Here is a 27,711-nt window from a genome sequence, read left to right as displayed (position 1 = left end):
CCAGGACTGTGGAATGGACTTTCTGGGGCGGGGTGGTGCACCCAGTGTCCCCGGGGACAGAGAAGAAATGGGTTTTGAGTGTAAACACACAGGGGAAGCTTTATGCAGGAATTGGAGTTGTTTAAGAACAGGTTAGAAAAACACCTGCCAGGCCTAGTCTAGATAATACTTAGTCCTGCCATGAGTGCAGGAGACTGGACTAGATGACCTCTTGAGGTCCCTTCCAGCCCTATGATTCTATGGTGCTTGCTGGGTGAACTTGGGTAAGTTACTTCATAAGAACATAAGAATGGCCATACTGGGTCAGACCAAAAGTCCATCTAGCCCAGTATCCTGTCTTCTGACAGTGGCGAATGTCAGATGCTCCAGAAGGAATGATTTAGTTGGGGACTGGTCCTGCTTTGAGCAGGGGCTTGGACTAGATGACCTCTTGAGGTCATAAGAACATAAGAACATAAGAAAGGCCGTACTGGGTCAGACCAAAGGTCCATCTAGCCCAGTATCTGTCTACCGACAGTGGCCAATGCCAGGTGCCCCAGAGGGAGTGAACCTAACAGGCAATGATCAAGTGATCTCTCTCCTGCCATCCATCTCCATCCTCTGACGAACAGAGGCTAGGGACACCATTCTTACCCATCCTGGCTAATAGCCATTTATGGACTTAGCCACCATGAATTTATCCAGTCCCCTTTTAAACATTGTTATAGTCCTAGCCTTCACAACCTCCTCAGGTAAGGAGTTCCACAAGTTGACTGTGCGCTGCGTGAAGAAGAACTTCCTTTTATTTGTTTTAAACCTGCTGCCTATTAATTTCATTTGGTGACCCCTAGTTCTTGTATTATGGGAATAAGTAAATAACTTTTCCTTATCCACTTTCTCAACATCACTCATGATTTTATATACCTCTATCATGTCCCCCCTTAGTCTTCTCTTTTCCAAACTGAAGAGTCCTAGCCTCTTTAATCTTTCCTCATATGGGACCCTCTCTAAACCCTTAATCATTTTAGTTGCTCTTTTCTGAACCTTTTCTAGTGCTAGAATATCTTTTTTGAGGTGAGGAGACCACATCTGTACACAGTATTCGAGATGTGGGCGTACCATGGATTTATATAAGGGCAATAATATATTCTCAGTCTTATTCTCTATCCCCTTTTTAATGATTCCTAACATCCTGTTTGCTTTTTTGACCGCCTCTGCACACTGCGTGGACATCTTTAGAGAACTATCCACGATGATGCCAAGATCTTTTTCTTGACTCGTTGTAGCTAAATTAGCCCCCATCATGTTGTATGTATAGTTGGGGTTATTTTTTCCAATGTGCATTACTTTACATTTATCCACATTAAATTTCATTTGCCATTTTGCTGCCCAATCACTTAGTTTTGTGAGATCTTTTTGAAGTTCTTCACAATCTGCTTTGGTCTTAACTATCTTGAGTAGTTTAGTATCATCTGCAAACTTTGCCACCTCACTGTTTACCCCTTTCTCCAGATCATTTATGAATAAATTGAATAGGATTGGTCCTAGGACTGACCCTTGGGGAACACCACTAGTTACCCCTCTCCATTCTGAGAATTTACCATTAATTCCTACCCTTTGTTTCCTGTCCTTTAACCAGTTCTCAATCCATGAAAGGACCTTCCCTTTTATCCCATGACAGCTTAATTTACGTAAGAGCCTTTGGTGAGGGACCTTGTCAAAGGCTTTCTGGAAATCTAAGTACACTATGTCCACCGGATCCCCCTTGTCCACATGTTTGTTGACCCCTTCAAAGAACTGTAATAGATTAGTAAGACACGATTTCCCTTTACAGAAACCATGTTGACTATTGCTCAAGAGTTTATGTTTTTCTATGTGTCTGACAATTTTGTTCTTTACTATTGTTTCAACTAATTTGCCCGGTACCGACGTTAGACTTACCGGTCTGTAATTGCCGGGATCACCCCTAGAGCCCTTTTTAAATATTGGCGTTACATTAGCTAACTTCCAGTCACTGGGTACCGAAGCCGATTTAAAGGACAGGTTACAAACCTTAGTTAATAGTTCCGCAACTTCACATTTGAGTTCTTTCAGAACTCTTGGGTGAATGCCATCTGGTCCCGGTGACTTGTTAATGTTGAGTTTATCAATTAATTCCAAAACCTCCTCTAGTGATACTTCAATCTGTTACAGTTCCTCAGATTTGTCACCTACAAAAGCCAGCTCAGGTTTGGGAATCTCCCTAACATCCTCAGCCGTGAAGACTGAAGCAAAGAATCCATTTAGTTTCTCCGCAATGACTTTATCATCTTTAAGCGCTCCTTTTGTATTTTTATCGTCAAGGGGCCCCACTGGTTGTTTAGCAGGCTTCCTGCTTCTGATGTACTTAAAAAACATTTTGTTATTACCTTTGGAGTTTTTGGCTAGCCGTTCTTCAAACTCCTCTTTGGTTTTTCTTATTACACTCTTGCATTTAAGTTGGCAGTGTTTGTGCTCCTTTCTATTTGCCTCACTAGGATTTGACTTCCACTTTTTAAAGGAAGTCTTTTTATCTCTCACTGCTTCTTTTACATGGTTGTTAAGCCACGGTGGCTCTTTTTTAGTTCTTTTACTGTTTTTCTTAATTTGGGGTATACATTTAAGTTGAGCCTCTATTATGGTGTCTTTAAAAAGGGCCCACGCAACTTGCAGGGATTTCACTTTAGTCACTGTACCTTTTAACTTTTGTCTAACTAACCCCCTCATTTTTGTATAGTTCCCCCTTTTGAAATTAAAGGCCACAGTGTTGGGCAGTTGAGGTGTTCTTCCCACCACAGGGATGTTGAATGCTATTGTATTATGGTCACTATTTCCAAGCGGTCCCGCTATAGTTACCTCTTGGACCAGCTCCTGCGCTCCACTCAGGATTAAATCTAGAGTCGCCTCTCCCCTTGTGGGTTCCCGTACCAGCTGCTCCATGAAGCAGTCATTTAAAGTATCGAGAAATTTTATCTCTGCATTTTGTCCTGAAGTGAAATGTTCCCAGTCAATATGGGGATAATTGAAATCCCCCACTATTATTGGGTTCTTAATTTTGATAGCCTCTCTAATTTCCCTTAGCATTTCATCATCACTATTACTGTCCTGGTCAGGTGGTCGATAATAGATCCCTAATGTTATATTTTTACTAGAGCATGAAATTTCTATCCATAGAGACTCTATGGAACCTGTGGATTCGCTTAAGATTTTTACTTCATTTGAATCTACACTTTCTTTAACATATAGTGCCACTCCTCCCCCTGCACGGCCTGTTCTGTCCTTCCGATATATTTTGTACCCCGGAATGATTGTGTCCCATTGATTGCTCTCAGTCCACCAGATTTCTGTGATGCCTATTATATCTATATCCTCCTTTATCACAAGGCACTCTAGTTCACCCATCTTATTATTTAGACTTCTGGCATTTGTGTACAAGCACTTTAAAAACTTGTCCCTGTTTATTAGCCTGCCTTTTTCTGATGTGCCAGATTCTTTTTTATGTGACTGTTTATCATCTGATCCGGCCCTTACATTATACTTTTCAGTCCTCTGCTCCTGACTATAACCTGGAGATTCTCTATCATCAGTCAGGTCCCTTCCAACCCTGATATTCTATGATTCTATAACAGAACAGGTAATCATCAAGTGATCCATCCCCTGTCACCCATTCCCAACTTCTGGCAAACAGGCTAGGGACACCATCCCTGCCCATCCTGGCTAATAACCATTGATGGACCTATCCTCCATGAATTTATCTAGTTCTTTTTTGAACCCTGTTATAGTCTTGGCCTTCACAACATCCTCTGGCAAAGAGTTCCTGCCACCACCAAGTGATTTACACATCCCCCCAAACCCCTTCACCCCCTTTCCTGGGGAGGCTTGAGAATAATATACCAATTAATTGCCTTAGCAATGTGAGTACAGACCAGACCCTTTATCTTTAGGACACTAAAATCAATCAGGTTCTTAAAAGAAGAACTTTATTATAAAGAAAAAAGTAAAAGAATCACACCTGCAAAATCAGGATGGAAGGTAACTTTACAGGGTAATAAAAAGATTTAAAACACAGAGGACTCCCCTCTGGACTCAGCTTCACAGTTACGAAAACAGAAATAAAACTACCTCTTAGCATAGGGAAAATTCACAAGCTAAAACAAAAGATAACCTAACGCATTTCATTGCCCTTACTTACAATTTTTGTAATCTAAAATGGATTATTTCAGGTATGTTTTCAGGAGATGTTTTACCTGCTTGGTCTCTCTCTCTGTCCAGAGAGGGAACAAACAAAGAGAGCACAAACAAAACCTCACACACACACACACCCAGAGTTGAAAGTATCTTCTTTCCTTATTGGTACTTTTGGTCAGGTGCCAACCAGGTTATTTGAGCTTCTTAACCCCTTACAGATAAAGATTCAGTACAGCTGCCCAGGAGGGATTTTATGCTACCTTTATCTGTATGTTTATGACAGGAAGCCATTCCATACTCCTAATCAAATTTGTTGCCCTTTTCTGAACCTTTTCCAATTCCAATATATCTTTTTTGAGATGGGGCGACCACATCTGCACACAGTATTCAAGATGTGGGCATCCTATGGATTTATATAGAGGCAATATGATATTTTCTGTCTTATTATCTATCCCTTTCTTAATGATTCCCAACATTCTGTTCGCTTTTTTGACTGCTGCTGCACATTGAATGGATGTTTTCAGAGAACTATCCACAATGACTTCAAGATCGCTTTCTTGAGTAGTAACAGCCAATTTAGACCCCATCATTTTATATGTATAGTTGGAATTATGTTTTCCAATGTGCATTACTTTGCATTTATCAGTATTGAATTTCATCTGCCATTTTGTTGCCTAGTCACCCAGTTTTGTGAGATCCTTTTGAAGCTCTTTGCAGTCTGCCTGGGACTTAACTATCTTAAGTAGTTTTGTTTCACTGTTTACTCCTTTTTCCAGATCATTTATGAATATGTTGAATAGTACTGGTCCCAGTACAGACCCCTGGGGGACACCACTATTTACCTCTCTCCATTCTGAAAACTGATCATTTATTCCTACCCTTTGTTTCCTATCTTTTAACCAGTTACCAATCCATGAGAGGACCTTCCCTCTTATTGCATGACAGCTTACTTTGCTTAAGAGCCTTTGGTGAGGGACCTTGACAAAGGTTTTCTGAAAATCTAAGTACACTATATCCACTGGATCCCCCTTGTTCAAATGCTTGTTGACCTCCCTCAAAGAATTCTAGTAGATAGGTGAGGCATGATTTCCTTTTACAAAAACCATGCTGACTCTTCCCCAACAAATTATGTTCATCTATGTGTCTGACAATATTGTTCTTTATTATAGTTTCAACCAGTTTGCCCGGTACTGAAGTCAGGTTTACCGGCCTGTAATTGCCGAGGTCACCTCTGGAGCCCTTTTTAAAAATTGGCGTCACATTAGCTATCCTCCAGTCATTTGGTACAGAAACTGATTTAAATGATACGTTACAGACTACATCTGGTCCTAGTGACTTATTACTCTTTAGTTTATCAATTTCTTCCAAAACCTCCTCTAATGACACCTCAATCTGGGACAGTTCCTTAGATTTGTCACCTAAAAAGAATGGCTCAGGTTTGGGAATCTCCCTCACATTCTCAGCCGTGAAGACTGATGCAAAGAATTCATTTAGTTTCTTTGCAATGGCCTTATCATCCTAGAGTGCTCCTTTAGCATCTCAATCGTCCAGTGGTCCCACTGGCTGTTTAGCAGGCTTCCTGCTTCCGATGTACTTAAAAATATTGCTGTTAGTTTTTGTGTCTTTAGCTAGCTGTTCTTCAAATTCTTTTCTGGCCTTCCTAATTGTATTTTTACACTTCATTTGCCAGAGATTATGCTCCTTTCTATTTTCCTCACTAGGATTTAACTTCCACTTTTTAAAGGATGCCTTTTTGCCTCTGTCATGGCTGAATCCCCATTCTGGCACTTCAAGTGCAGAAGGTGGAGGCCCGCAAGGATTTTAAAAATTAATACTTGCCACTCCAGGCTTGTATTACACTCCCAAGGTTAAAGCTTTTCTCTGACCTTGGCTTGGTAAACGCTGCCAAATGCAAAAAAAACCCTTTGAACCCAGGAAGGAGCACTTGGGAATTCCTCCCTGTGGGGTACCATCAAGCCCTTTCAATCCATTCCGGGGAAGAGCTGAGAAAGAAAACAAAGGAAATTAGCTGTTGCCACCAGCTAATCAACAACATATACACAAATCTCTTAGGACATAAAAATTCAAATCCTGTTCTTAAAAAAAGGTAAATTTTATTAAAAACAAAAGGAAGAAAATACATCTGGAACTTAGGCTTTTGCTAGATTTTAAAAGAGCAATTCCAAAAATTAAGCATCAAGATAGCAGTCTGGAGGTTCAGCTTAAAGATTACAAGCAAAACAAAAGCATCTGACGTTAGCACAGACAAGATCCACAAGCCAGAATAAAGAAATAAACCTGATTGCATCTATTTAAACATTTCCTGTCCAATGATTTCTTCTAGATATGGAAGATGAATTTTTATCCCTGGTTCAATCCTTACACAGCATTGCTGCTTATAACATTGCTGCTCTGTGTCTCCTTCTCCAGAGAACAACAGACGAAGGGGAAGTTTTTTTCACCATTTAAAAAAGTTCTAGCCTCCAATTGGCTCTTTTGGTCAGGTGCCCACTCCTTTTCCTTTACCTGAGGAACGTTGTTAACCCTTTACAGGTAAAGCAAGCAGAGAACAGCTACCAAGAGGGATTTTACAGCTGACTGGGTGTTCAGAAAAGGGGGCTAACCCCCCTTCATTTATCACAGCCTCTCACTGCTTCTCTCTGGGGCACTACTTCTCCAGCCACCCTTTGTCTGTCTGTCTATTTAGACTGAGCAATTTGGGGCATGGATGGTGTCTTATTCAGTGTATGTTCAGTGCCCAGCCTAACAGGCCTCTGATCTCAGCTAGGGACTCTAGGCACTGCAGTAATACAAATAGATGATAATAATAATAGACACACAGAGCTGTAGTTTGGTGGTTCTCTAGCATGCAGACTGAGGGATCTGTGCACATCTGGGCCAGGATTAAGCAGTCAGGGAATGGTCAGGTGACCTCAGCCCAGTGAGTTCCAAGGTTCTGTTCTACATAGGAAGAGTGCATCGAATGCTGCTCGCCCTGTATTATGTTTTGCTAATTCTAGCAGCTGCTTCCTGGATTTCATTATTTATTTATTTCCACAGATTAGGTTCCCATTTGTTTGTGACCCACAGCTGATCTTTGGGTAAATGTTTAAACAGCGCTCAACAGGCATCTGAGGCCAGTGCCCTAGCACCAGTTCATCACAGTACAGTTTTGTCTCGGGATGACAGTGTTATATTAGTGGGTGCACCTCCCTGTCCACTCTGCTGTTCTGCTAGGGCCAAACCCTGTTCCCAATGAAGTCACTAGGAAAATCTCACACTGGGCCTGATTCTCCACTGACTTGCACCTTGCATGGATAGGGATGAAGGGGGTGTTATACCTTCGGATCTGAGAGCATTCTACCTTCTCATTCTGCATGGCTGTAAACACCTGTACAAGACAGAGGGCATTGGAGAATCAAGGCAGTGAGGACAGACTTTGACCTTTATCTAGCCAAAAAAAATCATTCTGAAGGGCTCCCTTTCCCCTTTTGCCCCTTCGCATGTGTGGTGGGGTGGCTGCCCCACATAGGCAGAAGAAGGGTTAAAGCAGCTTTGGAGAGGCTGTGCAGAACCCAGCCAATTAGCAGAGGGCTTATTGAGCCAGCCAATAGGGAGAAGGCTTAGTGGAGCAGCCAATCAGGGCCACGCTGGCCCATATAAGAAGAGCTGATGAGCAGAACAGAGGAAGTCTCTCCCTGGAGGCTAAAGGAGGAGGACTGGTTGCTTTGTAGGAGGGTTGAGAGAGACAGCACCATGGACAGAGGAGTGCTGGGCAGGGCCAGGGGAGCTCCAACCTGAGGGCTGCTAGACTGAGGCCCTGATCCAAGGGCAGAGAAGGTGCTAGGGCTGTGGGGAAGTGGCCCAGGGAAACAGATGGTGGAGTAGGAGTAGTACATGGCTGCCAGCTATAGGGTCCATGGGCTGGGACCTGGAGTAGTGGGTGGGCCTGGGTCTCCCCCCTGCTTTGCTCTCCCACTTGCCACCAAGGGGAGTGGCCAGTGCATGGACAGCAGTTTGCCACTGAGGTGAGTGGCTAGACTAGAGACTGCAGTTTGCTACTGAGGCAAGTGGCTGGACTGAGGCCTGTCGAGTCCCCCAGGAGCTGGGAGAGAACCAAGTGGGGCACAGCTAGGGGGCTACTTCCAGAAGAGGATGCTGTGGTCTGGGGAGTGGCGTGGGTCCTAGAGGTGGAGGCGAGAATGATGACAGGCGAGACAAGGGCGCTCTGGTGAAATGATAGCTAATTCCCAGGATGGCCAGCAGGAGGTGCTGCAGTGGTGAGTCCCTCCCCGTTACAGCACATCATTCATCTTTTTTGGATTGTAATTATCTAGGTACTACTTTGGCTCCCATCAGCATAGCATAAGTGCGTTTCCCAGTTGGTAATATACTTCTCCTCAGGCACCTCTCTGCTGGGGATGTTGTAAGTACCTCTGTGGATGTGGGCCTCTTTGCCTCACTTCCCCTACCTGTAAAAGGGGGACAATAGCATTTTGCCCACAGCACTGCTGAGATCCACAGAACTCCTGCCCTGCTGTCACCTAAACTCACTCTCCTGCCTTATCTAAGCATCCTGATGCCCAACTCCCACCTAAGCCCCAGAGTGATCCACAAACTGGGGAAGATGAGCATTCAGCCCCCTAAGATGCTGTATCTGGCAGATGGCCTCTGAGCAGGCCATCCCATTCAGAATACAGCTGGAGGAAGAGATCACCTTTCAGCCCAGTGGTTCAAATGTTTGCCTGCCATGTGGGAGACCCCGGTTCGATTCCTGTCTCCCTGCCAGAGGGAGAGGAAGGATTTGAACAGCAGCCTCCCACCTCACTGGAGTGCTTTACCTTTTGAGTTATGGGCTATTCTGATGTGGGGCTCCCGCACTGTCTCATGTGGAAGCTGTTCAACTCTGGATAAAGAGTGGCTTGAGCAGGGGGACTGGACCCAGGGTCTCCCATCTCCCTGATAGGTGCCTGAACCTCTGGACCATGGAGTGAGTCATTCTCTCTCTCTGGGCCAGTGATTAAGTCTTTATCCACAGTAGACCAGTTGCTGGGCCAGAGAGAGAATGGGAATGACTCCATAGTTTAGTGGTTCAAGTAGCCCATGTGGGTGACCCTGGGGCCAGTCCAGCTACTCTTTCCATTAGTTACTCACCGTGGAACAGCTTCAAAAGGAGAGACTGAGGAAGCTCCCAGTCAGAATAGCCCATTGCTCAGTGGTTAGAGCTCTCTCCTGCTCCCCCCTCTGACAGAGGGGAATTGAAATGGGGTCTCCACATCCCAGGCAAGTGCTGGAGCAACCACCACCAGCTCCTTGGCAGAGTGAGGCAGGCACCTAGCTCATTTCCCCCAGACAGCAGCTTGGGGCCCTACGCCACCTGACTCGCAGTAGTGGGTTTCCATTTGTGGACTGCTAAACAGACATAGGGGCCTAGCCTGGTGAGAGGGGCAGGGGTTAGCACACAACCCTCTCAGCTCATCTCCCATTGGCTAGTTTCGGCAGTTTCCTGCCTAGAATGCTGGCTTTTATGGATCACATTCAAAGGTGCCGATCTCTCCCCATTCATTGTATAGGGAGCCACAGCACCTAACACAGGCTTTGTGGATCACAGGGTTTCAGTGATTTTCTAGGTGCCTAAAAGTTAGGCATTGTTAGGCCTGGGTTTAAGCTTAAGAGACTTGCCCAAAGTCACATGGGAAGACTGAGACAGAGCAGGACATTGAAGCCGGGTCTCTAGAGTCTCAAGTTAGTGCTCTAATCAAAGCTGCTGGGGGCAGGGACTGTCTTCATATGCATTTGTACAGCACCTAGCACAAAGGAACTAACATATTATGTCCTGATTGTGGCCTCTGAGCACTAGTTCAGTAATTATATTTACTACATATAATAAGCTGGTAAAGCAGACTTAAAACCAGGTGATCTAAACCATGGAATCATTTCCCCTGCCTCTGATGTGGTGCTGTGTGAATTGGGGACATCAGCCGGAACAGCATTCGGAGGCTGGAGACATCTCCGTTTTACCAGTGAAGAAGCACTTTAAACATGAGAACAAGTTGCCCTCTTCCCCAGTCTAAGCAGCTCTATGTCATAACAGATGGATGACAGCCTGCTGCTAGCAGGAAAATTATATATGTTATCAGTTATTTTTGTGCCTGTTGATTCTGCCTTTGTTTCTCACTGCTCTGGAAAAACTTTGCACAAATTTCTGTTCCAGAGGAGCAATAGACTTCCGCTCCCTTGGATCTGCAGGCTTCACTTAACAGGATTAGATGACCGGATTTATTTAGAAATGTGTGGGTATAAAGACACTTTTCACCTGTCCCTGAGTAATAGGGGAAACACTTGGAGTTTTGCTGATGCTTTTTAAACTCAAACTTCTCAGTAGGAGAAGAGGTTCAGATCAGGTAACAATGGTCAATGAGGGTCTGGCTGGAGAATCTTGCCCACATGCTCGGGGTTCTGCTGATCGCCATATTTGGGGTCGGGAAGGAATTTTCCTCCAGGGTAGATTGGCAGAGGCCCTGGAGGTTTTTCGCCTTCCTCCGCAGCATGGGGCAGGGGTCGCTTGCTGGAGGATTCTCTGCAACTTGAAGTCTTCAAATCATGATTTGGGGACTTCAACAGCTGAGTCAAGGGAGAGAATTATTCCAGGAGTGGGAGGGTCAGCTTTTGTGGCCTGCATCATGCGGGAGGTCAGACTAGATGATCATAATGGTCCCTTCTGACCTTAAAGTCTATGAGGTGTTTGCCGCCAACACTTTTCAGTACTAGATGGGTTTAACTTCTTCTAGCAGGGAGAAGAGTGGGATGAGATGAATCGAGAAGGCCTGCTTCTGTTTTTTCTGACCTGTTTGTTGCAAGTGCAGAAGGGTTGGGAGCAAAAAGTAGTTTTGAGCTACTTCTCTGATTATCCCTCAAATCCTGGGGCTGATCTGGGCTGGACCCATCCCCTGCTGCAGCCTCAGACTGCTCTAACTTAGGGTCTGTCTGCACTATACTGAAGGAGTATGTCAGGGTTCCCTCCCCACTCTGAACTCTGGGGTACAGATGTGGGGACCCGCATGAAAACCCCCCTAAGCTTATTTCTACCAGCTTAGGTTAAAAACTTCCCCAAGGCACAAATTCCTCCTTGGACAGTATGCTGCCACCACCAAGTGAGTTAGACAAAGATTCAAGGAAAAGGACCACTTGGAATTCCTGTTCCCCAAAATCCCCCCAAGCCCCTTCACCCCCTTTCCTGCGGAGGCTTGAGAGTAACCAAGGTGAGCACAGACCAGACCCTTGGGTTTTTAGGACACTAAAAATCCAATCAGATTCTTAAAAACAGAACTTTATAATAAAGAAAAAAGTAAAAAGCATCTCTGTAAAATCAGGATGGAAGGTAATTTACAGGGTAATCAGATTCAAAACACAGAGGCTTTCCCCTCTAGGCAAAACTTTAAAGTTACAAAAACAGGGATAAACCTCCCTCTTAGCACAGGGAAAATTCACACACTAAAACAAAGTATAATCTAACGCATTTCCTTCTTATTACTTACAATTTGTAATCTTAGATGCTTAGTTCAGGTATGGCTTTAGGAGATGTATTTTCCCTGCCCTGATTCCTCGCTGACCCGGAGAGAACAAAGGAACACAAAACAAAAACCTTCCCCCGCAGATTTGAAAGCATCTTCTCCCCTTATCGGTCCTTTTGGTCAGGTGCCAACCAGGTTATCTGAGCTTCTTAACCCTTTACAGGTAAAGGAGGGATTTTATGCTACCCTTAGCTGTATGTTTATGACAGTGAATTCCAGATCAAGCCGCTCCAGTGGCTAGGGATTGCTACCTCCAGCACTGGGGGCTGAGAGAGGGTGATGCTGGAGCTGCTCCATTGATTGTGAAACCACCTGCATTGGGGAATCCCCAGAAGAATCTCAATGGGTGGTTAAGATGGTTTTTAGGGCTGCTTTGTGCTGTCAAAGTGGCACAAAGCAGCCAGAACAGGGCCTATGGATTGGTCTCAGTGCATTTTAGTGGTCAGGAAAAGGATTGGAAAACATCTTCTAGTGAGACTCCAGGAGCTTAATATATTTAGCTTCTCAAAGAGAAGGTGAAGGGGTGACTTGATCACAGCCTGTAAGTACCTATAGGAGGAACAGAATATTAGTGATAGAAAGTGTCACAGTTCAGGACAACTGCAGCTGTATTTCCCTCTTGTGGTCCACCATGGGCACCTATTCTAGGCGCATGGCTTCTCAGCCATCGCCTCTTGGACAAGAGACCCATGTGTCTCTCCTGACCAGGGTTTCTCCAGGCTGCACATTTCCCTACCTACATTGTGTTACTTCCAGCAAACCAGACTGCTTAAACAGGCCAGCATCTGAACTTTGCTCTTGCTCCAGAGGCTATAAACAGCAAACCCCTTTATTCTTGAGGTTAATGCTTTCTCTGCAATGGTTTCAAAACAGACCTTACATGTGCTAAAGCTTACCAGAGGTCACCCCAACTCCAGTCTCAGGCAAGTGTCAGTCCTTCCATAATGATTGTTTCACCCCTTCATGGACAGAAGGTCCTGTCAGTTTGCTGGAGCAAAGAGAAGGCCCTGAGTCAGTTTAAACTTAGCTATTTATCCAAAAGTCCTTTGTCTGTTGATCTCTGGAGAATCCAGTCTGAACCAAGATGTATGAGTGTCTCCAGGTGGTGGGACCTCTCTGGAGGTGTTACAACCTGAATGAGTTTGCCTAATCACTCCCCCATTGTTCTTAGTTCCTGGAGCGCTGGGGAACACTCTCGCATGGAATTACATTCAATCTCTGGCCCACAATAATACATAAACTTAATACAGTAAGATCTCCCAGAGATATTGCAGGGAATTGCCAGATCTGTCTCAGAGGGCTCTTCAATCTAGCAGACAAAGGTTTAACAAGATCCAATGGCCGGAACTTGAAGCTAGACAAATTTAGAGTAGAAATAAGGCACAAACATTTTAACAGTGGGTATCATTAACCACTGGAACAACTTAACAATGGTTGTGGCGCATTCTCCATCACTGGCAAGTTTAAAAATCAAGATTGGATGGCTTTAAAAAAATCTGCTCTCATTCAAAGAGGAATTAATTCATGGAAGTTCTCTGGCCTGTGTTCTGCAGGAGGTCAGACTAGATTATCACAATGGCCCCTGGTAGCTTTATAATCTGAAGGTGAACAACAGCAGAAGCTAGAGCCAGGTATGATGCAGGCAACTGCTATGCCTCTTGCTCCATGCACAGCAGTGCTAATACTTCTACATCCCATTCTGCCATAACTCCTGTGTTTCAGGCCTTGGAGTCCCCACACAGAAATCTGCCAAGGAACCTCAGTCCCAACCAGCATCTCCCCTATTATTCCAGTCCTGAGCTCCAGCACTGCTCTGACAATGTTCCTTCAGTCTGACCTGTCACCGCCTCTCTTCGCCTGCTTTTCTGGGACAGTTGCTGTTTAAGCATTATATGAAGAGACATAAGAGTTTTCCTTAGACTACATGTTATATGATTTCCCCAGCTCCTGCATATCTGTGACTGATTCCTTAGGACTAGGATGCTGTTTGCTGCATCTTTTGTGATGTGCCTGGGGAGGCCAGGGGTCCACAAAGACTTTACCGGAGAGAGCTCTCTCTGGAGAAGCTGTGCTGAGAAGTTGATGGAAGAAGGTTACTGTGACTCAGAAGCTAGGGCCTCTGGATTTGGTCTAGAGACCTATTAGACTGTGTTCAAGGCTTTCATAGGAGTCCAGGAACATCTTTGGCCATTCATAGTTTAGCTGCTGCACTTTTAACACAATAGCAATTGAGGCATCCCCTGTATAACAGACTTTATAAAACAGAGACCTGAATTTCCCTCTAGAATCATAGAAGATTAGGGTTGGAAGAGACCTCAGGAGGTCATCTAGTCCAACCCCCTGCTCAAAGCAGGACCAACCCCAACTAAATCATCCCAGTCAGGGCTTTGTCAAGCCAGGCCTTAAAATCCCCTAAGGATGGAGATTCCACCAACTCCCTAGGTAACCCATTCCAGTGCTTCACCACCCTCCAAGTGAAATAGTGTTTCCTAATATCCAACCTAGACCTCCCCCACTGCAACTTGAGACCATTTCTCCTTGTTCTGTCATCTGCCACCACTGAGAACAACCTAGCTCCATCCTCTTTGGAACCCCCCTTCAGGTAGTTGAAGGCTGCTATCAAATCCCCCTTCACTCTTCTCTTCTGCAGGCTAAATAAGCCCAGTTCCCTCAGCCTCTCCTCATAAGTCGTGTGCCCCAACCTCCTAATTTTTGTTGCCCTCCGCTGGACTCTCTCCAATTTGTTCACATACTTTCTGTGGGGGGGGGGGGCGCAAAACTAGACACAATACTCCAGATGTGGCCTCACCAGTGCCGAATAGAGGGGAATAATCCCTTCCCTCAATCTGCTGGCAATGCTCCTACTTATACAGCCCAGTATGCTTCTAGCCTTCTTGGCAACAAGGGCTCTCTACCTTTCGAAGAGCTGCCACTAACATAGGACACAACAGCTGTCAATGCACCTCAATCCTGATCTGCAGCATCCGTTGCTATTCCAGCTCTGCAAATGTCTGCATCCTGCTGTCCAGCCCTCAGCTGCTGGTCCAATCCTGGCTTCTCACACACAGCTCTGTCAGGGCACCTCAGTCCTGACCTGTAGGCTGTGGCCCTCAAACAGTTCCATTCCTTCTAGAGAAATGAAGGAAAGTGTGGGTTTCAGAGAGCTGATTCAAGGTTCCAGGCAGAACAGGGTGGTCTTTGTCAGTGAGCTACAGTTTGGCAAGACACGTGGCCTCAAACAGAGCTCTCAATCTTGCATAGCTATCTGACTCTGCCCACTGCAGAGATAGTCCGAGCTATCTCCTTACATAGTTTTTAGCACTAAACATTTCCCACCCCATCATGTCCAAATCCTGCTAGTACCCACTGCTCTATGAACAGAAGGGAACTAAGATACCTAGATTCATAATGGCTGTGTTAGATACGCTAATACCCCCTGTGCTATTATCCTCTAACTCAAACAGGCACTTGCGATACACTTGTGCCCCTATAAGATGAAAGAAATAGGAACTGGATCACTGATCCTCAAAAGACAAGATATCTATGCACAAGTGAATATTGGCATATCTCATGCAAATCATAATGGTCTGTTCTCTACTCAGTCCATGCCCCTAATCAGAACTGTAACTAGACATTTTAGCACCTGGGGCGAGCAAGCGTATTTGCACCCCCTAGAGGTAATGTGGGGGGCATATGGGGTCACAGGCCCTGCCCCCAAGATTTCTGCCTTCCATGTAGCACAGAGGTTTCAAACTGTGGGGCATGCCCGCCTCAGTTTGAAAGCCATCGCCTCCTGCCAGGACCTGGCAGATCAGAAGCTGGTAGGAGCTGCCCAGCATGCTCGGGCCCCGACTTTCCACGCTGCGGGAGCCAAGGAACTGGCTGGCTGCCCAGCAGCCCTCCCTGCCCTGCTCCCCAAGCCAGGCCACCTCTGCACAGCCAGGCAGTTCCCAGGCAGGGGGGTCATCACAGCTCTGAGCTGCACCCGGACACACTCTTGCCTCTCCCCCAAAGGAGCCAGGTGACAGCCCCTGGAGCCAGCCCCGGTCTGCAGAGCCTGGCTGCCAGGAGATGCTCCCCAAAGGGTGCTCACTTGCTGCTGCCCTGGCACTCCTGGCTCTGCTGCTTCTCAGCTCAGAGGCAACATGTGGGGTGGTCATGTGTCCCCCCCCACACTCGCCCCAGCCTGGCTTTGGCCCTGCCCTTAATGATTGCTAAAGAGTTATGGGGGCCCATCACAAAGGGGAATAAATCTCATAGGTAGGAATGAGAAGGAATGCATTGAAACAGTGTAAACCAAATTATCTGAGTCACAATTCTGAGTGGAATGGACATGAGGAAGCAAAACAACTGGATGGGGTTGTCACATCCCAAGTTGCTAAATCTAAGCATCAAGACTCAGTGGTAAGGTGCATAACTGAGTGTTATTGATCATGTTTGCACTGCATGGGGATCTGGACCACACTGACTACAGTCCCATGGCTCGACTTTCAGAGGGCTGATCACCCACAGGTCCCATTGAATCAGAGCATCAAAGTCCAGTCTGAGCATGTGCTGGGTTCAGTGTAAAATCTGGAAAGGACTCTGGGGAGCAGTCACTTCTTTGGGTGTTACAGAGTCCTGATAAGGAATATGGAGAGGATGTCCAATTGTGAAGCCCCATTAAAAACCATTAATTAGTTTAGCATTGTATGTAATAAACCATTTCTCACAGAAAATGAAAGTAAGGCATCTAGATTTCCAGGACTCTTTGAGCAACAATAATGCCTGGATTTCCATGTATGATTGGGTGAGCTTTAGTCTTTTGTGTTTTATTAATGCCTCACAGCTAAGGAAAATGACTAATAAACTGGCACTTTCGAGGATTGGATGGAACCAACCATAGGCTGAATAAAACTAAATTCATTTGATAATTTCCAACTAGCTGTCTCTCCGTATACATGAAGGAAAATTAGCTTATTTCAGTGACTTTATAATCTACTTTGTACCAAAGATCCTACCCTACCTTATATAGACATCATCCCCTTTCACAGATAGGAAAAATGAGGCCCAAGTGTCTTGCCCAAGGACACCACAGCAAGTCAGTGCCAGAGTCAGGAGTGGAAACCAGATAGCTTCACCATCATTCTCTAACCACTTGATAATATTTGGTCCTCTTGTATATTACAGGGCAGAACAGTAAAGAAGCTAATGATTAAAAATAGTCAAACAAATCCCTGTGCTGGCTTGAGGACCTCTTTATTTAGAAATCTGCCCTTATTTCCTAGGTCCTCTTTGGAAAAGGACTGGATATCCAGAAGATTCCTTGAAGTAGGGCAAAAGTAGACAGTCTCCCCTATGTCTTCTATTTTCCTCAACCAGAACTCCATGGAAATTCTGCCAATATTCCCATCCCTTTTGTATTATTGCTACAATGTAGAATTGCCCGTCTGTTGCTCAAGGACCTGTACCAATCTACTAGATTTTTGTAGCATGGAAAAACCACATGTACTTTTGAATCTCAAACACTGTACAAACTCATCAGCTAGTTAGTCCTCAGTGAGCTTGAAAGGCAAGTTTTAGTGCTACCAACAAATCAGGAAACTGAGATACCATCTATAGAGAGGTTAAGGGACATGACCAAAGCCACTTAGCAAGGCAACGGCAGAGCAGAATTAGACTGCAAGACTTCCTGATTCCTAGTCCCAGGATCAGTCCACTAGAACATGCAACCTCTCTGCATCTATGATCATTAAGTATGGCCTGCCTAAAACAGAGATCAGGTCATTATCAGCCAACTGTGCTTAACATAATGCTGCCCACTCCTCCCTATTGTTTCTGCACTTTCCTAAATGTTAGCACTCCAACACAGAACTATTCCAGCTGCTGTATCCTGTCTATCCTGAGATCTACCTGCTCTCATGACTAGAAGAATGTGAAGGATCCTCCTCTACCTGCAGCTCACATCAATGCTCCAGTTGGGCAGCAGAGTGAGAAATCCTGGCCCAGAATCTAGAGAGAAGGGAGTCAGAAGTTTCACTGTTTTTAAATGTTTTTAAAAACCCCTCTCAACTTGGATGCTGCCCTTATTCAGGGAAGCCGCCGCCTCCTCCCCCTACACTCCAAATGGCAGATACAGTCTGATGGGTAGGAAGGAGAGGTCTCCACAAGAGACAGGATAGGTGCAGCTGGAGAACAGACAAGCAACTCCGTGTAAGAAAAGGAGACAGTGCCACCTCCAGTTTGCCTGTGTCAGAATCTTTTGCCTGTTAGAGCAATGGGTCCCAAGCATTTTGAGCAATCACACTGGTTTATCAGGCGAAGACCTTGGTTGTACCCCCCAGCTCCTATTCAACTGTATGCACCCTTTGGCTGCACTGAGCCGGAGTGTCACAATCCCAGGCCATGCTCCATTATGGGCGAGTGGGAGCACTGCTGAATGGAAGAAGAGCACAGTAGCTCATTGTTAAAGTAAGTAGCACTGGTACACGTGGCAGTGATTGGGAACCACTATGTAAGACGAAGACAACAACAGCTGTTACCTTTTGGCTTCACTAGGGGTGACACTGGAAATGCTGGAGACTAGTGTATTTTTAAATGGCAGCATGTGCAGAACACTGAACTGTGATTGTAATTTCCAAGGGCTTTCTCTGCTTATATTCATCCCTAATTGCAGAGTGCCTTGCATATGATTTGCAGCTTCTGATTTTACTGATCTTTGTTACTCTTCATATGTTTCACTTCCCTGCTCAGATCTTGCCAGCAGGGTTTCATTACAAAATAGCTGGGTTTTTAAAATAGCATAATTGAAAATCATAATAAATATCAATCTTCATAACTTATCTGAGCACTCCATATTTGAATGTCACGTGTCAGTCTTTCACTGCTGAGCTAAACCCCCTGCTTTGGGGTAGCCAGCTGTGCATCCCTATTTGCTGTAATTGAATTTTTATGTGTTGCTCATTCTCCAATGTATAAATGCTTAGTGAATGCAGGAAAAGAGAGACCAGAGACTTGTACCTCTCATCATCTCTCAGCAGAAGAAGGTGGTGCTGTGTATCACCTGATTGAAGTGGGTTTTTAATCCTGTAAAACCAGTGCCGCTCAGAGGGGGGGCAAGTGGGGCAATTTGCCCCAGGCCCCGGGCCCCGCAGGGGCCCCCACGAGACTATACTATTCTATAGTATTGCAACTTTTTTTTATGGAAGGGGCCCCTGAAATTGCTTTGCCCCAGGCCCCCTGAATCCTCTGGGCGGCCCTGTGTAAAACACCTAAACTCAGGTTTGCTCAGCCATCTATCAGACTGTCACCTTGATGAACGTCAGCAGAGGAAAATGTTATCATCACTAACATTGAGTTGGGATGGGCAGGAATGAGTGTGGGGGAAAAGTAGGACAACAATTTTCCAGGACTGAATAGCAAATTAGACTGGATTAGTGTTAACAATCACCAGGAATAGCCCCATGGAGTCAGTTGTTTGGCCATGTGGGTTTCCAGAAGAGCAGCTGGGAACCAAAACCTCAGATCCAAGCCCTTCCTCTAAGATGAGTGAGTGTTTGAAATCAAGATGCACAGGGGTATTTTAGCCTGGGCCCATTTATACTACAGGAACTCCTCACTTAAAGTCATCCCGGTTAACGTTGTTTTGATGTTAAGTTGCTGATCAATTAGGGAACATGCTCGTTTAAAGTTGTGAAATGCTCCCTTCTAACATCGTTTGGCAGCCGCCTGTTTTGTCCACTCCTTGCAGGAAGAGCAGCCCCTTGCAGCTAGCTGGTGGGTGGTTGGAACCAGGGTGGACCAGCAGCCCCCCATCAGCATCCCCTAAGTTCCCTGTGCAGCAGCTGTCCCTCCCCCCACTGCCATGTGCTGCTCCTGCCCTCTGCTTTGGAGCTGCTTCCAGAGACTCCTGCTTGCTGTACGGGGGGGGGGGGGGGGAAGGGAGGCTAATGTCAGGGTGTCTCCCCCCCGCTCCTACACCCCACTTACCCCATCTTCCATAGAGCAGGGGGGACACATGATGGAGAGAGGGAGCTTCTAGGCAGTAGCTGCTGTCTCAGCAAGCTGATTTAATTAACAAGGCAGTGTACTTAAGCCTGGGGTCAGCTACTTAAAGGGGAAATGCGCTTTTTTTCCCCTCTCACACACGGTGTGTGTCTCTGTCTGCCCTCCCTCCTTTCCTGCTGCCTTGGAGAGTGTTGTGAGAGTTAACCCTTGAGGGCTCAGTTAATTGCTAGTTCATTTAGTAGTAAGGCATTCCTTGGGAAATATCCCACCCTCTGACTCCTCCACCTCAACCAAGAGTCACAATCATCATCACTGGGTATCAGTATTAAATTGTTTGTTTAAAACTTATACTGTGTGTGTGTGTGTGTGTGTGTGTGTAACACACACACAAGTCTTTTGTCTGAAAAAATTTTCCCTGGAACCTAACCCCCTCATTTACATTAATTCTTATGGGGAAATTGGATTCGCTTAACATCGTTTTGCTTAAAGTCACATTTTTCAGGAACATAACTACAATGTTAAGTGAGGACTTACTGTATATGTAGACAGAGTGGCCTACAGGATTGAGTATTGAGATTGGACGGGAACTCAGATCTGTCTTCTATTTCCAGTCCTGCCAGCAATTTGCTGGATGACCTTGGGCAAGTCATTGCCCCACTCTGTGCCTCAGTTTCTACATCTGTAAAATGGAAATATTAACCTCCTTTGTGCAGTGCTTTGAGAGCTATAGAAGTTAGGTTTTGTTATGTAAGGGACCCTCTGCTCTGGCTAGAAAGGGGTTAAAACACCTCCCCAAAGAGCCCTCTTTGGGACTCCACTAATCAGCACTGGGCGGATTAGAAGATGCCATTGGAAAAGAATGCTGATGAGCATCTTGAGCAGCAGGCATCTGGCCCCCTTAAATGATTAGGCTGGTCTTCAGAATCACTTTTGGTTTAGAATATACCATGTCTCACAGTTGTCTAAGCTACACACAAGTTATGCAGAATCCTATGTTTGACCAAACACTGTTCTGACTGTCCATCAAAGAGATAACAAACTGGCTAGTTTATCCATATACCATTGCCCTCTGTTGGCCAGAACTGTTCAACTGCTTATCTTAGACCCTATACTGCTAATAGTAGTGGGGATTTCCCATTAGCCTAAAGTAGTGCAGAGCCAGTGCAGAAAAAGGAGAAATGAGTTATATCCCCACTGTGTTCATGAAGTTCCAAGGGGTCCAGCTCAGTGGCAGCTCTGAAGTGCTTAGGTGCCATGGACTTGTGACCATATATGTGACTGAATTAGACACCTTTTGGGGGTTCTTTCCTGGGTAGTTTAGGCCCCTCCATGTTCCAAGCTATTAAATTACAATTTTGTTGGCCATTTTCAGGCCTGTACTTGAAGGATTAGGCCTAAGTGTAGGAATACAGCCACAAGGCACTGTGCATCTGCCACTAGAGAGCAGGAGAATGTTCCCAGCTGATTCTTGCTGCAGGGACAGTGGCTGTGCTCCACGGAGAAGTACTTCTGTAGCTTGTTATATAAGAGAATTTCAGAGGATGATATGTACAGTGAAACTAGACAACCTTTCCATCCATTTATCAAAGCTCTCACAGCTGCCATTTCCAGACAGATGAAGCCATGCTAAATACTGAGCAAAGGAAAGCAACGTCTACCCAGAGCAAAGATAAAACAGCAGCCCTGCTGTTCTCAAAAGCTAACACAGGGTGGTGAGTATGAAAGTCAATGCCTTCAGTTTCAGGCTGACACTCTCTCAAACCTTCCCCATCCTACATACTCAGGCATAGAAATAATAGAATATCAGGGTTGGAAGGGACCTCAGGAGGTCATCTAGTCCAACCCCCTGCTCAAAGCAGGATGAATCCCTGGACAGATTTTTGCCCCAGATCCCTAAATGGCCCCTTCAAGGATTGAACTCATAACCCTGGGTTTAGCAGGCCAATGCTCAAACCACTGAGCTATCCCTTTCCTGCCATACCTGCTCATTAGCTGCAATCTAGGCATACAGGAAGGTTGACCTCTCTCTACCAGAAACAGGAGCAACTAGGGGATGGGGACAGAGACAGGTAAATTGGTCCTAGAGGAAAACCCGGGGACAGCCAAGTTTAAGGAGAATGCTTAGACTGAGGTTTATATTTTTCTATTGCTATTTAAGTGACGAGTAAAACCAAACTCCAAGAATAGGATAAGCTTGGACTTTATACAGCGTGTGCATGCTCTGTTTAGAGCAGAGTGGGGACTCTACCTTCTTTCAGCCAGATACTCCAGTCCAAAAGTTATTGTAAGTGGAAGAGTGTTCTCTAAGGAAGGCTGAAGGAACAGTAACTGCAGTGCTCATCAGTAGGATGGAGGTTACAAGGGAGCTCAATCCACATGCTTCAGGCATATGCTGATCACTCTGTGGGGTGTGGAAGATGTTCCTGCCAAAGAATATTATTGCACTTAGGTGAATTATGGATGGAGACTCCTTCAGCCAGAAAGTTTGAATTTTCCTAAAGTTGAGGGGTACAGGGTGATGGAACAAACTACATAAATAAAACCCCCACAAACACTGAAGAGCTCCCTCCCAGGCAGATCTAGTAGCTTCCAGAGTATTTTCCAGACAGGAGTGGAATCCTTACCCTTAGATGCGAAACCCTGGAGTTCCCACTGTATTGATCCCTAATGGGCAATGCACCAGATGGGACCAGAAAGGACTTTCTTGACGCTAATGGCAGTAGCCCACTATCACCGTTCACTTTCTAGCCACAAGATTTCAGGTTTAAGAACTCAGCTTCTTTTAGAAAAAAACAAAAGATTTAACACAAGCTCATCACACCCAACATCCTTTCCCCCTGACCCAGGCTCTACTACAAGAACCTGCCTACACCCCCATAGAATTATATTCCTGAACATCACATGCATGCCAGATTCTTGACTCTTCCTTTTGACCTAAGAACTCCCACACACCCCTAACTCAAGGAAATTACCCTCTGGCTTTTATGAGAACTAGGTGATCTTCCAGCTATCACCTGATCCCCATCTGTCCTCAGAGCATCAGCTGAGAAGCAACTGAATGCTCACAAGTGGGACTAGGCTCATCTCTCCTTAAAGGGCCAGCCACCCATGACAGAGCATAAAGTATTGGATCTCAGAAAGGGGTGCTGCACTCACACAATGGGAATAAACACTCCAGGACATACTTCCCATTCTCCTCCAATGATGGGGATGCTCCGAGATCAGGATCTGTGGGTTGGGAAGCCAATAGCCCAGTAACGTGATTGTGTTGTTCTCTTGTCCCCCAACAAAACCTGGTAGGATAACTTAATGCAAGTGAATGCAGCCTGGGCCATGGGGTTCTGGGTGGGTCCTTTACAGGGATAGCAGCTAGTTGCAAAGTTAGATCTGGGCTCCTCGAATGCTTCCAGCACCACCCAGTGCCTGAGACTTGCTACTAGCCCAGAAGGGACATGGGGTCTGTTTGGATACATTAATTCCTGTGATTTTATACCCAAAGGAAGACTGGGCTCATTCTTCTGTTATAATTAATTAGCCCAAATGCTTTGTAAACTGGGACAAAGCCAGGGAGATGCCAAATGGAGTTCCTTACCCTCTCTAAATAAATTCAAGTTCCTCCCTGCTTTGTTTCTTCACAAAAGTGGCTTTTAACATTGAAGTAATTGTCCCCACCAGGTTGTGTCAGCAGCTTGTGCTGAAAGTCCAAGACATTAATTTTGTCACCTGCAGTAAATAGCTAGGTTCTACTTTACATATTGACTGACCTGTTTACAAAAAAGCCCAGGCCTGGTGAGTGTGCTGCACAAATCAAATGTGGCAAGCAGGGGAGCAGTGGCCAGGTTCACACTCATAGCTGAGAACATGCATTTTGCTGCACACAATTAATTTGCAAACCTCCTTAAGCAGATGCAATGAAAGGACAACTAATCTTTGTTAAAGCCATGTGCTCTGGGCCACTAGAGTGAGGGTTCTGTCACAGTCTCCATTAGGAAACTGGTTTCTAAGGTTTAGAATGAGCTGGGGGCTGCAACCTGGGGCACAAAGACCCAGACCATCAATGGCATTTGGGCACCTAACCGCCAATTAAATCCATGGGGGTTAGGAGCCAAAATACCTTTGAGGATCTGGGCCTCAGTCTAAACTGATCCACCCTTTCCCTGATGTGAGGGGAAACAGCGGCACAGGGAGGTGAACTGACTTGCCTAAGTTCACCTAGCTGGTACTAGGAACAGAATCCAGTTGGACCATACTGCCCCTTAGTCACACTGCAGTTTCATCCCATTGCTCCTAGTGAAACCTCTTCAGACCCACCTAAACAACACACAGCAAGCAATTTTAGATATATTCGTGCAGTCGCAGGGCCCGAAGTGTGAGGTGCTCAAGCATCTCAGGAGCAGAGGACTAGCAGTCAGGGCTCCTAGATTCTACTCCCAGCTCTGCCAGTGACTCACTGCATGTAGTCTGATTTAAACATATAAGCATAAAAGCTTAGGCTCTCTCCACCCTGACAAATAATTAAAAGCACAAGCCGTAACAGAGACAAGACAGCCAAGAAAAGTTGGATGGCTTCCACAAATATCCCAGACCAACATACTTATGTCTGACCTTGGGCAAGGCCTGGAAACTTGAGGAGCACATGGGACAGAACATTGGATACAAGTCTTCCATGCAATATGGCAGCAAAGAAAAGCCAATGCAATTTGGGGGGCAATCTTGGGTGTTTGCAGAAGTATCAAACCATGAAACAGGGCAGACAACAGACTCGGGTAATAGGCTATGCCCTTGTGGTGAAATTGCGTCTGTAATACTGTGTTCAGTTCTGGGCTCCTTGTTACCAAAAAGAGGTTGACAAATTTTGGAGGGAGTTCAGAGGAAAGTGTAACAAATGATTCAGGAGCTGGAGGGACTGACTTAGGAAGAAAGATTAAAATAATGAAATGAAATATGTATAGGTTGGCTCAGAGACGACTAGGGGCACAGGATAACAATCTCCAAATCATTAAAGGGTTTAAACACCAAGAAGGGAGCGGAGTTATTTAGTGTGATATGAAGAAGTTTAACTAGGAGTAATAGAATGGAAAGTGAGTTAAGGAAAATGTAGACTAAATCTCAGGTAGAGCTTCCTGACAGTGAGGTGTAGCTGGCTTAGGAACTGTCTCCCAAGAGAAGGAGACATTTAAAACTGGAGTAGCTGAAGCTCTGGGGAATGCACTATAGGGAACAATCCTGCATTGGCACGGATAGGGGATGGATTGGATGGGGCCTAATAAGTCTTCCCCATCTCTAATTTCAATGGCCCAAATGCCACCTTTTCCTTGCATGAATGGATGTGAGCAAAAAGCATGGATCCCTTCTGGGGGGAATAGAAGTTTGGAGTAGCGACTCCAAGGGGTACTGTCCTCTCCTCTGACCCCAGTGGATGCCCTCAGAGATGAGATACACAGGTGAGGATGAGGCAACCTGGGGCCTTGAGTGTGGGGTGGGGGACAGCTGCTTTCCATGACAATGTTCTCCTACCAACCCTGTGGGACAACCCTAGTTCAAGTTAATGCTGACTGTGTCCCACCCCTTCACAGTCACTCTTCCCAACAGAGATTTGGGGAGCACTAGCAGGTGGGAAGGTCACAGCAGCATGGCTCCTTGGGAATTGGGCTCCCATGGGAGCTGGGAGGCATTGTGGAAGCTCAGCACCTTTGTTTGCATGGCCCTGGCCTTTGGTGGATACTCCACTCAAGAGGTTTCTCAGTTGTGGGGCCTGGACCTCGGGCCTGGGGGGGGGTGTAAATTCAACTCCACCCCTGACTTGGAAATTCAGGGAGTGCAGACCTCTGGAGTTTTCACTCCCCTAAGATCCTTAATTTCTATGGAATGATATTCAACCTGGTGCAAGTGAAATAAAGTAGCTCCCATTTATACCACAACTAAACACCTGCTTAGCTGCTTTGCAGAAATGGTTCTTAAATTAGTCCCTGTATTCTTAGTTCCCATAGCCCATTCCTTGGCTCCAGCTGTGGAGCAAAAGGTAAAACTTAGGAGGGTAATGATGTGCAAAGGTGGCTTTAAGGGACAGTCTGTGCCCCTATGTTAACCTTTTTTATAAGACTGATACATTTTATACAAAGTATGTCTTGTGAGGTATCATTTGAAAACTCATAATCTGCTGAACATTGTTGTTCTGGTAAAATAAGTGTGATGACATTGTAGGTAAAGTTATAACATTCTACTGTATAAGACATCCAGAGACAAAAGGCTAGCCAACACCCAAGCCAGGTGTCAACATGATCAAATGGAATATCACCTGATTAATTGGCTATTCTTCGGCAGGAAGAAGGTTAGTAAGAAATTTACGTGTTGGCAAAGAAACAGCTGCAAGTTTCTATCCCACACATTTGCTGTCTCCTGAATCCCAGCTGGAGATGATTCTCAAAGAGAAGGAAAAGATATAAAAATGGGAAATAAACTCTCCAGATTATCTCTCCCTTCATGTCTACTCACAGCATTAACAACACTTGAAAAAACAAAAGAAGCATCAGTGGACTGGGGAAGGATCCTGGCTGAAAGATTCAGCCAGTAAGGCTGCTAGAACATATGGTGAGAGAGAACCTTTTGTTTTAAATTCACTCAGCTTGTTAAACTAGATATTAGTTTGTATTTTACCTTATATTTCTTTGTAACCAATTCTGACTTTTATGCCTCATTACTTGTAATAATTACAGAAAAAAAGATTAAGTGAATAGGCTTGTTTTATCCAAACCAGTATGTGTTTGGACTGAAGTGTTTGGAAACCTCCATTTGGGATAACAGGGTTGTGCTTATCATTTTCTAATAACGAAATGACAGACTTTTTATATGAGCTTGTATTATCCAGGACATAGGCAGCGAGTTATATTCCCACGTGGTGCCCGGGCACCAGCAATATTCAGAGCCCTGGAGCCAAGCTCCACCAATATTTGGGGCTGGGTGTCCCCTCCCAGCTCCACCTGCCACGCCTCCCCTGAGTGTCCCCCAGCCCCCTCTTGCCTTCCCGGGGCCCTGGAGCAGAGAGTCACTGTCTCTTCTGTGCAGCTCCATGCTGCCTCCCTGCAGCAACTGCTGCCGCAGGGTCCTAGTGCCCCCCATCTCTACTGCCAGGGCAGACTGACTCTGAGCCTGCCCTTCCACCTCAGACCCCTCCCTTTTCCGGCAGGACCCTCCAGCAGCACAACCCCCCCACCCCACCCGCAGTCACCACTCCTGCCCCATGCTGGGCAAGGAGGCAGCCCCATCCCTTATCCCCAGTGAGGCTACAGTCGGGGCAACAGCAGGGGAGGAAGCGCATGCAGCACCCCCTGGCACCCACCACAGGGGAGGCGAGGGAGATTCCTGGACGAGAGGGGTCCTAGGAGCACATGCAGTGACAGTGGTGGGGGTGAGTGTGCTGCTGGGGGGGCTGGAAAGGGGGGCTCCTCCCCCAGAGGTTGCTGCTACCAGTAGAGAAAGGGCTGGAGGGAGTCCTCCTCTCTGGCCCCTGTCCCGGAGCAGCCTGCCTGCACCCCAAACTCATCCCCATCCCTGTCCCACCCCAGAGGCCACACCCCCAACAAGAGCTTTCACCCCCCCACCGCACCCTCAACCCTCTACCGTAGCTCTGAACCCCTTCAACACCCCAAACACCTTATCCTTATCCCCAGCCCCAGCCAGAGCCCTCATCCCCCTGCACTCCAACCCTCTGCCCCAGCCCTGAGCCTCTCTAACACCCCAAACCCCCAGCCCCAGACAGAGCCCTCACCCCCTACACCCCTACTCTCGCCCTGAGCCCCTCCCATGCCCCAAACCCCTCATCTGCAGGCACAGCCCTCACCCCTGCACTCCCTCCCTCTGCACCCCTCCCATCCCCAAACTCCCTCCCAGAACCTGCACCCTGCCCCAGCTTAGGGCCTGCACCCCAGACCTCCTCCCCCACCCAAACTCCCTCGCCTTGGGCAGG

The sequence above is a fragment of the Emys orbicularis genome, chromosome 10 (assembly GCF_028017835.1).
Source record: "Emys orbicularis isolate rEmyOrb1 chromosome 10, rEmyOrb1.hap1, whole genome shotgun sequence".
Lineage (NCBI taxonomy): Eukaryota > Metazoa > Chordata > Testudines > Emydidae > Emys > Emys orbicularis.
This window is presented reverse-complemented; position numbering follows the sequence as displayed.